Here is a 14,235-nt window from a genome sequence, read left to right on the forward strand (position 1 = left end):
TTAAGTTGCAGAGAATTAATTTTCCTCATGCTCTGGGCATGTTGGGCAAAATAATTTCTTTCAAGTCTTATCAGCCTACAGAAAAGTTTCAAAAATCCATTTAAAAGAATTGGTTGTCATATTTGTTTTAGCCCACTTTGCTATATTCATAAATTTTTATCCGTTATCATTGTCTGTTAACTTATCTAAAATTGTAAAAACTGTTTTCCTCTGCATACTAATGAGCTTAATTATTTTAACCAAACTAGGGAAAAAGAAATCCTCATAGGGATATATAGATAAATGGATCCACAGAACTCTGTAGCTCACCTGCAGTTGCTGCTGTTAGTGTAAAAGTGTGATGTTGACTTTAAAAGTGAGTATATTTATCAGTAAAATACAGAATTTAAAAAAAAAATATATGTGTATAATACTCGATCCATAACTACGGATAATTAAAAAAAAATATAGCAATAACTAAAAAATATTCATAGATCTAATTTTAAGGGTAAAATTGGTTAACTTATTATAGCTCTTCATCTTTTATATACGCTTTGGATTTTAAATATTTTGGCCACGAGCATCACTGAAGAGACATGTATTGTCGAAATGCGCATCTAGTGCAGAAAAATTGGTACCGTTAATGTTATTATTAGAAATATCTTGTTCTAGTTTATCATGGAGACTGCAATGATAAATTATAAGTCACAAACATTCCTTAATCTCACCATTGCACATGTCAGAAATGCGAAATGTGTGGACTCATCTTTAAATCCCTTAACAATAACCATGATTGGTAAGGTTACTGTAGTATTTGATGATTATTTTACGAAAATTGTACCCCTGAATTTTATTTCTAGATTTCAGCAACAGAATGAAGGATTCCAAGAGTCTAATACGGTTTATTTAACAGGATTTTATCATTGAATCAACATCCTACAAGACTATAACATACAAATAAATGAAAGAATCCATGGATACTAATAGTAATTATGTGCAGGGGAGAACATTTAAACAATACTGTAAGAGAGATACAGTGGTGTATTTTTAAAGAGACCGAAGGAACCTGTAATAACTTGCCATGAGTGTATATTTTCCAAACTAGACGCTCGTTCATAATAATATACAATTTAAATTAAAATTAGTGTATGAACATTACAGATAAATTCTCAAAATAGAAAATTTAGTTTTAAATGAAACATTAGAGTACAAAACATTGAAATAGTCCTTTCCATGTTGTGGGACATGTAGAACGTTTATGCTAGCTCATTCATGTAGCTCTATATAGAGGACTGGGTCCCTGTCCCTCCTCCAAAAAAATACCGCATTCGAATCCGACAGCAATCAATCGATAAAAAACACCAAACAAAAATCAAAAGGGAAACATAGTTTACCATTCGTACACTTGATACATGTAGCATGATCTGCATTGTGAATGAAAACTAAATCAAAATATTTTTTTATGTTTTTTTGACATGAGACAAGCAATGAGAAGGTTCCTACCTTGGTACAGGGGTTTGAATAAATTATTTTTAGAATATTAAGTCGATAAATGGATAAGAAAAAAATCATAAAAGAATGAACATCTTTCGTTCTGTCTTTTGCAGGTAATACCCTTTTCCCTGAGTAATTTGTTCCAAAGTTGATCAACAAATACAACTAAAATCCAGGATTCGAGTCATCGATGTACATGCCATTGCTTGTCTTTTTGCTTTCTTGATGTGCCTGTGACATGCGAAAGATACAGATAACAATCCTACGGCGTTAGCTATTTGTATTGAGCTTGATATTTTATATGGTAATTGACTTGAACTGGAGGCTTCATACCTTGTGGCTTATACATGTATAACGAAAGTCTGTATTATATCTGTTGGACTTGACCTCATTTTTAATGTCAAGCAACTGCTTGAAAACAAATTTCTATTTGTATTATGTTAATTTCTCACTTACCTATTAGTGAACTACCGAATTGGACTATTTACCAGTTTTGTAATAACATAAGCAACATGATGGGTGCTACATTTATATATGGAGCAGGATCAGCATACCCTTCAGGAGCATCGAAATCAAACCCATGGTGGGGTTCGTGTTGCTTTATAGTCATTAGTTTTCTATGCGTCTTGTGTACTATTATTTGTCTAATTTGCACAGGTCATTGGTCAATGTTAAATTTTGTTTTTGTCTTTTTCTTTTAGCAATACTAGTAGATAAAACTATATCTAGTGAATGAAATGATTTTATGATTTAAATGTCTGTCTAGCAGGGTTCATCTGACGAGTCACCTTGACTTTTTTTTCAAGGTTCATTTGTCAATATGTAATTTTCATGGTTAGGGCTGTTTCTTTTATGAGATAAGCAAAAGCAAAACTATATTACGTGTGTATAATGATTGTCAGCTAAACATGTCTTTCTGACTTTAAATTGATTTATCTCACATTGACTTCATTTTCATGGATCTTTGACAATGTGTGATTTATGTGACACCTGTACTAAAACTTTTTCCTTGGTCTATCAGCATAAAATAATTCGTGAATAGAAAAGCAGGCGACACGTTTCAGCTTGAGCATTTTTGTTGCACCTTATAAGTTGTATTTGAGACATTATTGGTTAGAGCTTACAGGACTGACTGTTACTGTTGAGGACCAAGAAATTTGAACAACAAGAAAGAAATAAAGAAAGGTTGTATAAAACATGCTCACGACCAAAAAAAAATTCATATTTACTACTTTCTATAATAATATCTAAAATATGTTCAGTTACTGTTAAATTCTTGTGAAGACTCGATTCGTGTTCATTTCCCATCATGTGATAGCTCGATTCACTTTGATTTCATAGGTAGAAAATTTGTCTGTAGTTTAGATAATTCTTTTAAACTAATCGATTTTGAATGTGCTTTAGGTCAAGGACAAAAAAAGGCATTTTTTTGCAAATGAACACTCTTTTACATGTAACGTAAAAGATGAAGAAAACCGAATAAGACTCAAATTAGTAATTGACTGAAATATCTTTGGTAGAAGTGTTACTGTTTTGTGGAGATTTAACTAACATTTCTTTTCATATTTAGAATATGTATTTTAATTGGATTCTGCCTTACTACCCTAAAAATTAGTCCAGCTTTTCATTCAAAATCTACAAAATTCTTATGCTATATTAAAACCACGCAAAGAACAATAAGAAGCAAAGTTCTTTTTTCTTGCCGTTGAATAGAAAATATCAGTGTTGGTAAAAATAAGGAATGTGGTTATAATTTTCAATGATACAACTATAATAATTCACCAAAGTATTGGGTAGATATACAAAATTGTAGTCGACTGTACGGCCTTGATAGAGTGAGTAAAAGTCGCTATAAAAGGTTTAAACATGTGAAATATGAATATGAAACAATTCATATCAGAATATTAACTGCCCCATGTATAACAAAACAATTTACAAACAACAAATATGACCGAAATGAACCAACCACAACCACTAGACTACAGGTTCCTGACTTGATCCAAGGTTAATGTTAAAGAAATATCTTGAAACGTGTGCTTATTCTTTTAAATAGCTTTGAAATTATTATTGATAACAAACTGTCATGGTATCAGAAGAATCTTTTCTATCTATAGGAGAAACGTGAACTATATTAAAGACTTCATTGCATTTCAAGTGCAACAAGAAAGTATGAAAGAGTAACAGTTTTAATATAGACGACTGCATATATATAATCTACATATTTAGTTCTATTAATAAAACAAGGAGATGTGGTATGCCTCCCAACTAAAAACAACAGAACAAGGATACTATATATATATAACCATAATGTTCAACGTCAGACGTCGACAAAATCGGTGCAAGTCGGACAAAGTCATGTTATAGATATGTCTTAGTTTGATGAACGATATTCTGACATTGTGGTTTACATCTAGATGACATCTATTTTTTTTGTCGGAGCTAGTATGGTGTTGACTGCTTAATATTAAAAAACTGTATTGGTGACCTCTGTCTGGTGGTTTTGAATTTGTTGCCTTTGTGATTGAATTTGACTGTCTTTATGACAGCTCCTTTTCCGTCTTTCACATGAATCAACAATAAAAACATCATTGCGCATGGAAAGCTGTAACAGTCTTCTTGATAACTAGCGAAACTAATCGTCAGGAAAAAAAACTAATCCCGCACTGGTCTACGCCAAAAACATTAAATAACATCAATTATAACATACAACAAATAACGACAATCAAAAATGAGAAGTTGTGGCTTGAAACAGGCACATAAAGAATGTGGTCATAAAGTTCATCAAAAGAATCCTCTTCAATGTATTAATGTGTTGAAATGAAAGAATACATAGTCATGGAGTTTAAAAATAAAATTCTTGTTTTTATCATAAACCAACTTATGATATTTGTTGATGATTCATTTTTATTGATTGTTGATTGCTTTATGTCCAGTGGCAAATATTTCACGATAGTAGGTCTTGTAATAATAGAGGCCAATCGGGATGATGATCAGGGGGAATTTCGACTTCCACTGGAAAATAAAGGTGTATAAGTAAAGGACAGAAATTTTGCCGTGCAACAGGAAGAGTTGTTGCAAGGGTTCTTAACGTGCAGAGATCTTGTCACTCTCTTTACATGAGGCATTGAATTTGACCTCGGTATATGCATTCTGACAGGATGTAGCTGCAAACTTGATACATCTTTCACGGACGCCCCACTTTGGCAAGCTTTTTACTGCCGGTCGGAACAGGACCAAGTGAGCATATTTCTATTCCCAACTCACCCTAGGGGCTTATGATATTTGTGATAGCAAAAAGTAGTTTTTTATTTGGTCTTGAATTTGACTTCAACTTTCTGTACTTAAAAATGACTGAAATTTTCAGTACTGAAAAGGACTGAAATTTTCAGTACTGAAAAATGACTGAAATTTTCAGTACTGAAAATTGACTGAAATTTTCAGTACTGAAAAATGACTGAAATTTTCAGTACTGAAAAATGGCTGAAATTTTCAGTACTGAAAAATGACTGAAATTTTTAGTACTGAAAAAGACTGATATTTTCAGTACTGTAAACAACTTTTCTCAACATTACTTAAAATGATATAAAATTTAATGTACTGAATAGTGTTTTTTCCTAAAAGTACTGTTTAGATAGTGGCATTTTATGTACTGATTAGTAATGTTTCCTAAAAGTACTGTTTATATAGCGGCATTTAATGTACTGATTAGTAATGTTTCCTAAAAGTACTGTTTATATAGCGGCATTTAATGTACATGTAAACGCTAGTCAAATTGTTGGTAGTGTATGTATTGTGTTTTTGTAACATAATAAATCTATGCTTCGAAGCAAAACATAATCAGTTGATACTGTATAACAGAAGGTTAACTATGTTCTCCAATGCACTATAAGCAGTATTGTTTTTAAAAATTACCTTCACCGACAGCAGTGTTGAGAGTGAAAATAAATGTTTGGTTACATGAATACATTGCCGAGAAGTGTTATAACCTCAACAAGGCAACACATCTGGTATGTTCAATCACATTTCTATGTTTACCCCGTGAGCGAAAACTATACAGAAATATAGCTTTTTAACAGTAATATTCAAAGATCTGCAACCTAAAGTCAATTCTCGAATATAACGAAGGTTGTTACTTGGGACAGACAAATAGTTCTGTTGGAAACAATAATGCAGTCTCCAAATTACACATATATAACAACGAATTCCCAAACAGGCATACTTTTATAAATTGTGACTTGGATAAAAAGTTGTCTCATTGGCACCCAGACAAGTCTTCTTACATCTATATAAATACAGAATTTTGCGGGATAAAATATTTTTGTGAGTGCTCAACCTCGCCACACGTATTACATCATAACATATTTTTAATATTTCAGAAATGTCTTTTAAAAGAAAATAATAGAACATGTAAATAGTATTTGTTATGTTTATTGTGTTATTAAATAAATGAGCGAAACATTTGTTTTTAATTGTCATCGATTCACTTATTTACAGTTTGAAACATGACTTCAATGCAGGCCATTCCATAAGATAAAGATAAAATTAAATTTTCTCAAGGTAAATTATGGTTTTCCTTCGCTGAAGACAAAATATAAAACGGTTCGTTTATTCCTTTAACAACACACGGTGTGAATTTAAAAAGATAGAAATAGTGTAAAAACCCATTTTATGATTATGCAAAGAGAACACATGTACTCGTTTATATATTAAGTTCAACGTCTAAATATACATAAACTTTGATAATGATAAATCTGTATGATGTCTTTACCAACGGATATCTTTAGTGTGATCTTTTTTAAAAGGCTGGGTGAGAATTAAGTAAAACGGTCAAAATAGGAAATTATAAACAAATTTTAATAATTATGACGAAAGTGATTTTGCATGGTTGAACTAGAAACTTCGAACTTTTTTCTTATAATTTTAAACTGCTTTTGATATCGTATTCTAAACATAGATAATAACCTAGTTGTCTGTGTATTTAAATTGACTAGACTTTATAGTGTTTCTTCAAGGTTTACATAATAGAATTTTGAAGAATGACAATTGCATGACAAAAAGAAACTTCTGCACGGAGATTTTTTTTCCTTCAAATGGTCTTTTTTAAATATTTGTGATTTGACCGCTTACAATTGACTTTTGACTTTTTTTTTATAATTTCGATGGAACGGTTGTGCTACATGGAAATTTATAATCTCTGTATATATAATGTAAGGCATGTTGAGTTTATTTGTAGTAGATGTATCTGCTTTTATCAAGGGTCGATCTATGAAAAACTATGTGCAGGTTGAAATATCATGCAAGTTATGAAGAGAAATCGAACTACATTTTATCTAAACAAACTGATAATATTGATTATTTTATTTGTTTTATAGATGATGATGACGATGATGATGATAGAGTAATTTATTGTTCTTTTCTAAATAACTGAACATTTCGTTTAAACATGGTAACAGGAGAGAAACATTTTGAACTTCCAATCAGAAAATACCGGTTCAGAAAATGCATGAATAAGTTCTTGTATGAAATTATCAAGATTGCATTTTTTATATGCTGTTCAATATAAGATAATATGCTTATTTGTATTTGCTATAAAGACAGTGGTTTACACTAGTAACTTTAGATGAATTTTGCAATTTCAAATTCGACTTTTTAAAAAAATTACCAATATGACGTAGGATCATAAATGATGTGTGTTGTTTTAGCGTTTACGTTACCATACATATGTTGCTGCTCATTCATAGAGAAGACAAGAAAGATATTAAAAGAACCAAAAAAAAATAAAAAAAATTAATATACCAAAAGCGACAACCTTTCATTTTTGCCATTGTAACTATATGTATAGATAGTCTAATGCAAGATTGATTAGGAGACTTACACTTGAAAATATGTTGCATCTTTATCGATGACATCATTATATTTTCCAGAACATTTGAAGAACACATGGAGAGATTGAAACTTGTTTTTGACAGAATTAGAGATGCTTTTTTGAAAATGGCACCAGCTAAATATACCTTCTTCAAACCAAAGGTAAAGTATGTAGGTCATATAGTCTCAGAGGAAGGAGTTGAAACTGACCCAGATAAGATAGAGAAAATTAAGAATTGGCCAACACCGAAAACTCCAGAGGAAATTAGGCAATTTATTGGTTTTGCAGGATATTACCGCAGATTGATTCGAAACTTCAGTCAAATTTCTAAACCATTTACCGAATTAATGCCGACACCAGCTAAAAAGAACAAAAAGAAAACTCATACACAGAAATCTTGGACTTGGGGAGAAAAACAGGAAAATGCATTTTTGAAATTAAAGGAACTTCTTTCAACAGCACCAATTTTAGGATACGCCGATTACACGAAACCGTTTGAATTACACACTGATGCTAGTGGATCAGGATTAGGTGCAGTCTTATATCAACATCAAGAAGGACATGATAGAGTTATAGCATACGCAAGCCGTGGACTATCGAAATCAGAAAAGAATTATCCGGCACACAAATTAGAGTTCAAATGGTCAGTTTGCGACAAATTTCATAGTTATCTTTATGGACATGCTTTCAAGGTATTAACTGATAACAATCCACTAACCTATGCGTTAACAATTGCAAACTTGGATGCCACAGGACATAGGTGGTTAGCTGCTCTTTCAGTATATGACTTTGATATAACATACCGTCCTGGCAAAAACAACTCTGATGCAGATGGTTTATCAAGAATACCAACCAACAAAGAGACAAACATACCAATGGAATCGATTAAAGCGATTTGTGTAATGATTTCAACACCATTTGTCGAAACTATCTCAATATCACCAGAAGTAGTTGATTTAACAACAATAGATACGCAACATCAAATTTACAACGACATAGATTGGGTAAGTATACAACATCAGGATAAGGAACTACAACCATGGATTGAATGCGTTAAGATAGGAAAGAAACCAAAGAAGGGAGAAATTATACAGAGTCCGTTACTCAGACAGTTTGAACATCTGAAACTGATAGACAACATCTTATACCGAGAAGTAACAGATAGGAATGGTAAGATACCCAACCAGCTTGTACTACCATCAGATTATGTCAAAACAGTATTAGAGGCTCTACATAATGAAATGGGACATCCTGGACGTGATAGAACTACATCATTATTGCGCGACAGATTTTATTGGCCAGGAATGTCAAAAGATATAGACGATTGGATTGAGAACTGCGATCGGTGTATAAAAAGGAAAAAACTACCACCAAGAGCACCACTGGTAAGTATAGCAACTTCACAACCTTTGTAATTGGTATGTATAGACTTCTTAACTTTGGAACAATCAAAAGGAGGACATCAGCATATTTTAGTAGTGACAGATTATTTCACTAGGTACGATCAAGCCTATCCGACAAGAAATCAGACCGCTTAAACTACAGCAGAAGTTTTATTTTATCAGTTTATTATTCATTACGGAATACCGAAACGCATACATTCAGATCAGGGACCAAATTTTGTTGGGAATTTAATACAGGAACTTTGTAAATTTTGGGAACTAAAAAATCAAGAACTACACCGTATCATCCAATGGGAAATGGAATGACCGAGATATTTAATCGCACTTTACTCTCTATGTTAGGAACTTTGGAACCGAATCAAAAACTCAACTGGAAATTACATGTAGGATCCCTTGTTCATGCGTATAATTGTACAAAACATGAATCAACCAATCAATCACCATACTCTTTAATGTTTGGAAGAGAACCGCAATTGCCTATAGATCTAGCTTTTGGATTAGTTACTGAAAAACAACGCAAACCGCAAACAAAATATGTTCAGGAATTAAGGGAAAGATTAGTTAAGGCGTATGAATTAGCAGCTGCACACTCAAGGAAAGCTCAAACGAAACAAAAGGAAGGTTATGACCTAAGAGCAAGAGGTGCAGCGATTGAAAAAGGAGATAAGGTTTTAGTTAGGAAAGTTGCGTTCGATGGAAAACATAAAATTGCTGATAAGTGGGAGGATGAACCGTACATTATTTTATCTCAACCAAATTTAGAAATACCTGTTTTCAACGTTAAAAAGGAAAATGGAGAAGGCAGATTAAGAACACTCCATAGAAATCTACTTCTACCAATTGGTCATATTTCAGACAATACCGTTAAAACTCCACCGAAACCGAAACCTAGATTTAAACCGATGAAATCACCACCGAAACCGAAATCAGATACAGACACTTCAGACTTAGCCAGTGAATCTTCATCAGAGGATGAATGTTATTTTGTACCTGCTATGACAACTGACAGTGCCCCAACAAGCACTGAGGATACTGTTGCATTACAGGGTAGTGGAAATTGAACAGGATACAACAGAATCAGATGGGAACGCCCAATCTGATATTCAGGAAATCAGAGATGATTCTGAATTAGGAAGCGCTTCTGGACTTGAAGAATCTAGTCATGAGTTATTGAACGCAGATGAAACCGTTCAATCAGATGACAGTGATGCGTTAGATGATTTGGTTCTTACTCCGATACCTCCACCTAGAAGGTCGCGTCGTGCTAGGAGAGAACCAAAGTGGCTAAGGTCTGGAGATTTTGTTGTTAAAAGTGCAGTGTGTTGAGATTGGAAAGCAAAAGCAGAATTTATGGCTTCTGCAATTAAGGATGGAATTCCAGCTGGATTAGAAAAAGAAGCTGGGAAAGCTTTAATAGACATTATTATGAAATCATCTTAGAAATTTAGTGAGATTATTCCATTCAGTGATTGAGATCTGTGTTTTATCTTTTATATGTTTGATAGTTAATTTCATGAATTGTTAGTAAGAAGTACTGAGAGTCAGAACTTCATATGTGTATTATATATTGTATTTTGTTAAAACTTGACTGCAATGACGGGGACGTCATTTCCCAATGCAGGGGAGTTTGTAGTACAGCTTGATTTTAGCATTTATGTTGATAAATAGTATTTGTATATATTTGTTCATGCACTGACTTGTTGACTGACTCTGACAGAGTATACAGTATGACAGTACTTTGATTTTCCATTCACTTTGGTATTTACATCCTGGGTTTTCTATTTCTTTATTCCGATTGGTTACTCTGTGAACTCCTTTGATATTGAGGCACTCTTTTCAAATTCTACATAGAGAACACTATACTTGATTGTGATTTATATATTCTATTTATTCTTATTTTGGAAACAATTCTTTATATTCAGGTCAGTTACATTCTTTACATTAGTATTTGATGCATGTATTTCTATATTTTTATCTTGGTATAAAAGATATGAATGTGTTATGAAAATGAGTATGAAAGTCCACTTTGATTCCCATGAGTATGAAAGAGTTCATATTTTTACTTTAAGTTGGTATTTGCAAGACAGAAAGAATATTACAGTTGTTGTATTATTTTTCATATTTGGCTGCTATTAGATTCCAGCATAGAATATTGTCTTACATTGAGTTAAACTATATTATTTATTATTTTTGAAATTAAGACTTATGAAGTCATATTTCTTTATATTCAGATTCCAGTATGTGAAGTATGGTATAGAGTACAGTAACTTTATAGAGGAGCACTGCTCAGCCCTTGTATTATATACACGGTAAGCTGTGTTCTGTGTTTACATGTTTATTTGTTTACGTGTTGTCTATTTTTACTTATGTGTTTTAATTAATGTGTGTCTTGTCTTGTCTGGGTTTGTAATGTGTTATTGTTTAGTTTACGAATATCTCCGAATAGAATAGTGCCTTAGAATCGATGACTGTAGATAATGATCGTTGACACAAGGTGTTATTGATATCTGTAGAATTGCATATTGAACAGTTACTGGAAATAGTTTTTGGTATAAATGCTTATGATTTGTAGTAAACATGGTAAAACATATTTGATAAATTATGGTATATTTCGAACTGAAGTTAACTACTTGGATAATTTATATTTCATTTTATTAATATGGAGATAATGATTAGAGTTATCGTTCTTTGAACGTATGTATTGTGACTTATCATATACTTGTATACAATATTACTAAAATTTTACAGTGCAATAATATTTAAAAATATCAAAAGGCTATGAAAGGATTACTAGGTTTATTGACCAGATTCTTAAGAATTTCCATAGCGGGCTGATAAAGGTACCTTTATTGACTGCTTCCGGAATGTTATCACATGCCTTTCCGTTAATTTCCGTGACGTTTATCACATGCAACTTCGTGCATTTCCGGAAATTTGATCGAAAAAGACAACAGAACGCGGAAAACGGCAAGTGATAAGACTTATCTCAAAATAGTTGAGGAGCAAAAATGAATTAAGTTAAACTTGCTTTGAAAGACATAAATGAGGTGACAATATTATTGAAGAACATGAAAAAACAAATAAAATGCTTGTTATCAATAAAACAATTAAAGTAAAGAATTTGTTTTGGTTGTCTGTAAATATTTTCTGACTGAAGTGCAAAGACAATCAAAAATTAAATTCTAATATTTCTTGTCTGTATATCTTCTGCTGAAGTATATGATAAAAAGATAATTACATGTCATTTTTCATATCAGACCCTTTATCGGCCCTCGTTCATGATATCAGCCCTCGAGCCTCCGGCTCTTGGGCTGATATCACAACCTTGGGCCAATAAAGGGTTTGATATGAAAAATGCCATGTAATAATCTATACTTATTGTGTATTCTATATGTTACAGGGTGTTTATTCAGGATTACTATAATAAACCAATAGAACCCAACTCAAGTGTTTATTACGCCCAACTTGATGAGTCTACATGTTGCTGCTCATTCAAAGAGAAGACAAGGAAGATATTAAAAGAACAAAAAAAAAAATTAATTTAATATACCAAAAGCGACAACCTTTCATTTTTGCCATTGTAACTATATGTATAGATGTATCTACATTTCTTGTGTATACGCTAAATAAATTACAACCAAACAGATAAAAAATATTGCAAATTTATTTAGAGATAGTGTATATAAATATAAAAAGTCACCTAATACACGATCATACAATTCAATTAAAAAACCATAGCACATGAGGTATTAAGAAACATAATGTATAAACAATAAACATAAATATAGGAATAAATCTATAATGACTAACAATATAACAGTATTGAGCTTAATATTAAAAAAACAGCGAATAATGGACGGATCAAAGCACATTATTGAGGTGAGTATAAAACAAGCGAATAATGGACGGACTAAATATAAAAAAAGAAGATGTGGTATGATTGCCAATGAGACAACTCTCCACAAGAGACCAAAATAACACAAAAATTAACTAATCACAGTAAGGCCTGTAACAATGAACAAAGCCCATACCACATAATGCACATTATTGAGCTTAATATAATAAAACAAGCGAGTAATGGACGGAACAGCGATACATATAAACAAGAATGTTCCATACCATATGAGTATTTAGGCAAACCACGTTCGTGCATTGTTTCCTAATTGTTTACCCAATCACTAGCAACTCCAGTGTAATATTATGAAAATCATCTTTTTCAGTTGCCATTTTGTCGCTGAGGTAGAATCTTATATCCTTTTACGTAACTTTTTATTTCCTTATTTTTCCCCAACACCGTGTTATTTTTTCAAACTACTATGTAAACTGTGTATTGAAATTAACAAAGCATATTAACCCAATATAAAAAAATATACACGATCTAAACGCGGTTGCCGGATTTTAACCCATCATATTCTTAGCCTGAAATTTTAGGAGGTAAAATAAATACTCATACGGTTCAACCATATGCGATTTCGTTCAAATACTCATATGGTATGGGACCCACACACACACACACATATATATATATATATATAGTTATGTATAAATCTAAATGTTACAGACATGCAAAATAGGGTACTACATCTTAATACAAATGTGATTGTGAGTACAAGGCTCCTGTTTCAAATTGCTTACGTATTTACGTACAATCTAAAATTTAACTCACACTGACTCATTAACATAGGTTCTACCATAGATGTAATACTCATCTGTGGTTCTACTTTCTTTCTTTCTTTCTTTTTAGAGTTTAATGGAGACTACCCTTGCGGGTATTGCGCCAGATTACCTTATGTAAAAAAAACATTTCAAGTAAATGTTTTAGAATTATCATTGTTTAGGTATAAGCCTATATTATATATTCATATTATAGAAATTTGTGAGTTTTTTTTTTTCCTTAAGTTTAATCTTATTTGAATCTGAACTACAGTGTTTGTTTTAATTATCTTGATTATCTTTTGGTTAATTTAAAGTACGAAAAAGAAATTTATATGAACTTATTATTCCATCATTTGTAACTTAGCTTTCTTTGTTTATAAATATTTAAAAATAAGTTGGTAAATAGTTGTGTTTGTTGTTTATACATGAAAAATGTAAGTATCTAATACTCTTTGATAGACATATCTGACTTTTACAAATATGCAAATCATAGAAGGGGTCCGACATATTCCCGTACATGGTGTATACATTAATACAATTATACCGCGGCTCGTACGTCCTTGGTAAACTGTGATTCTACTCACACGCCTTTGACTTATATAAGTTTTACTGCACCGACTCACTAACTGAGATTCTACTTACAAGCCTTAAATTAAGTTTTACTGCACTGACTCAATCTCTGAGGATCTACTCACAAGCCTTTAATTAAGTTTTACGGCACCGACTCCCTTACTGAGGTTCTACTCACAAGCCTTTAATTAAGTTTTACTGCACTGACTCTCTAACTGAGGTTCTACTCACAAGCCTTTAATTAAGTTTTACTGCACTGACTCACTA

Source organism: Mytilus trossulus, chromosome 1 (assembly GCF_036588685.1).
Source record: "Mytilus trossulus isolate FHL-02 chromosome 1, PNRI_Mtr1.1.1.hap1, whole genome shotgun sequence".
NCBI lineage: Eukaryota > Metazoa > Mollusca > Bivalvia > Mytilida > Mytilidae > Mytilus > Mytilus trossulus.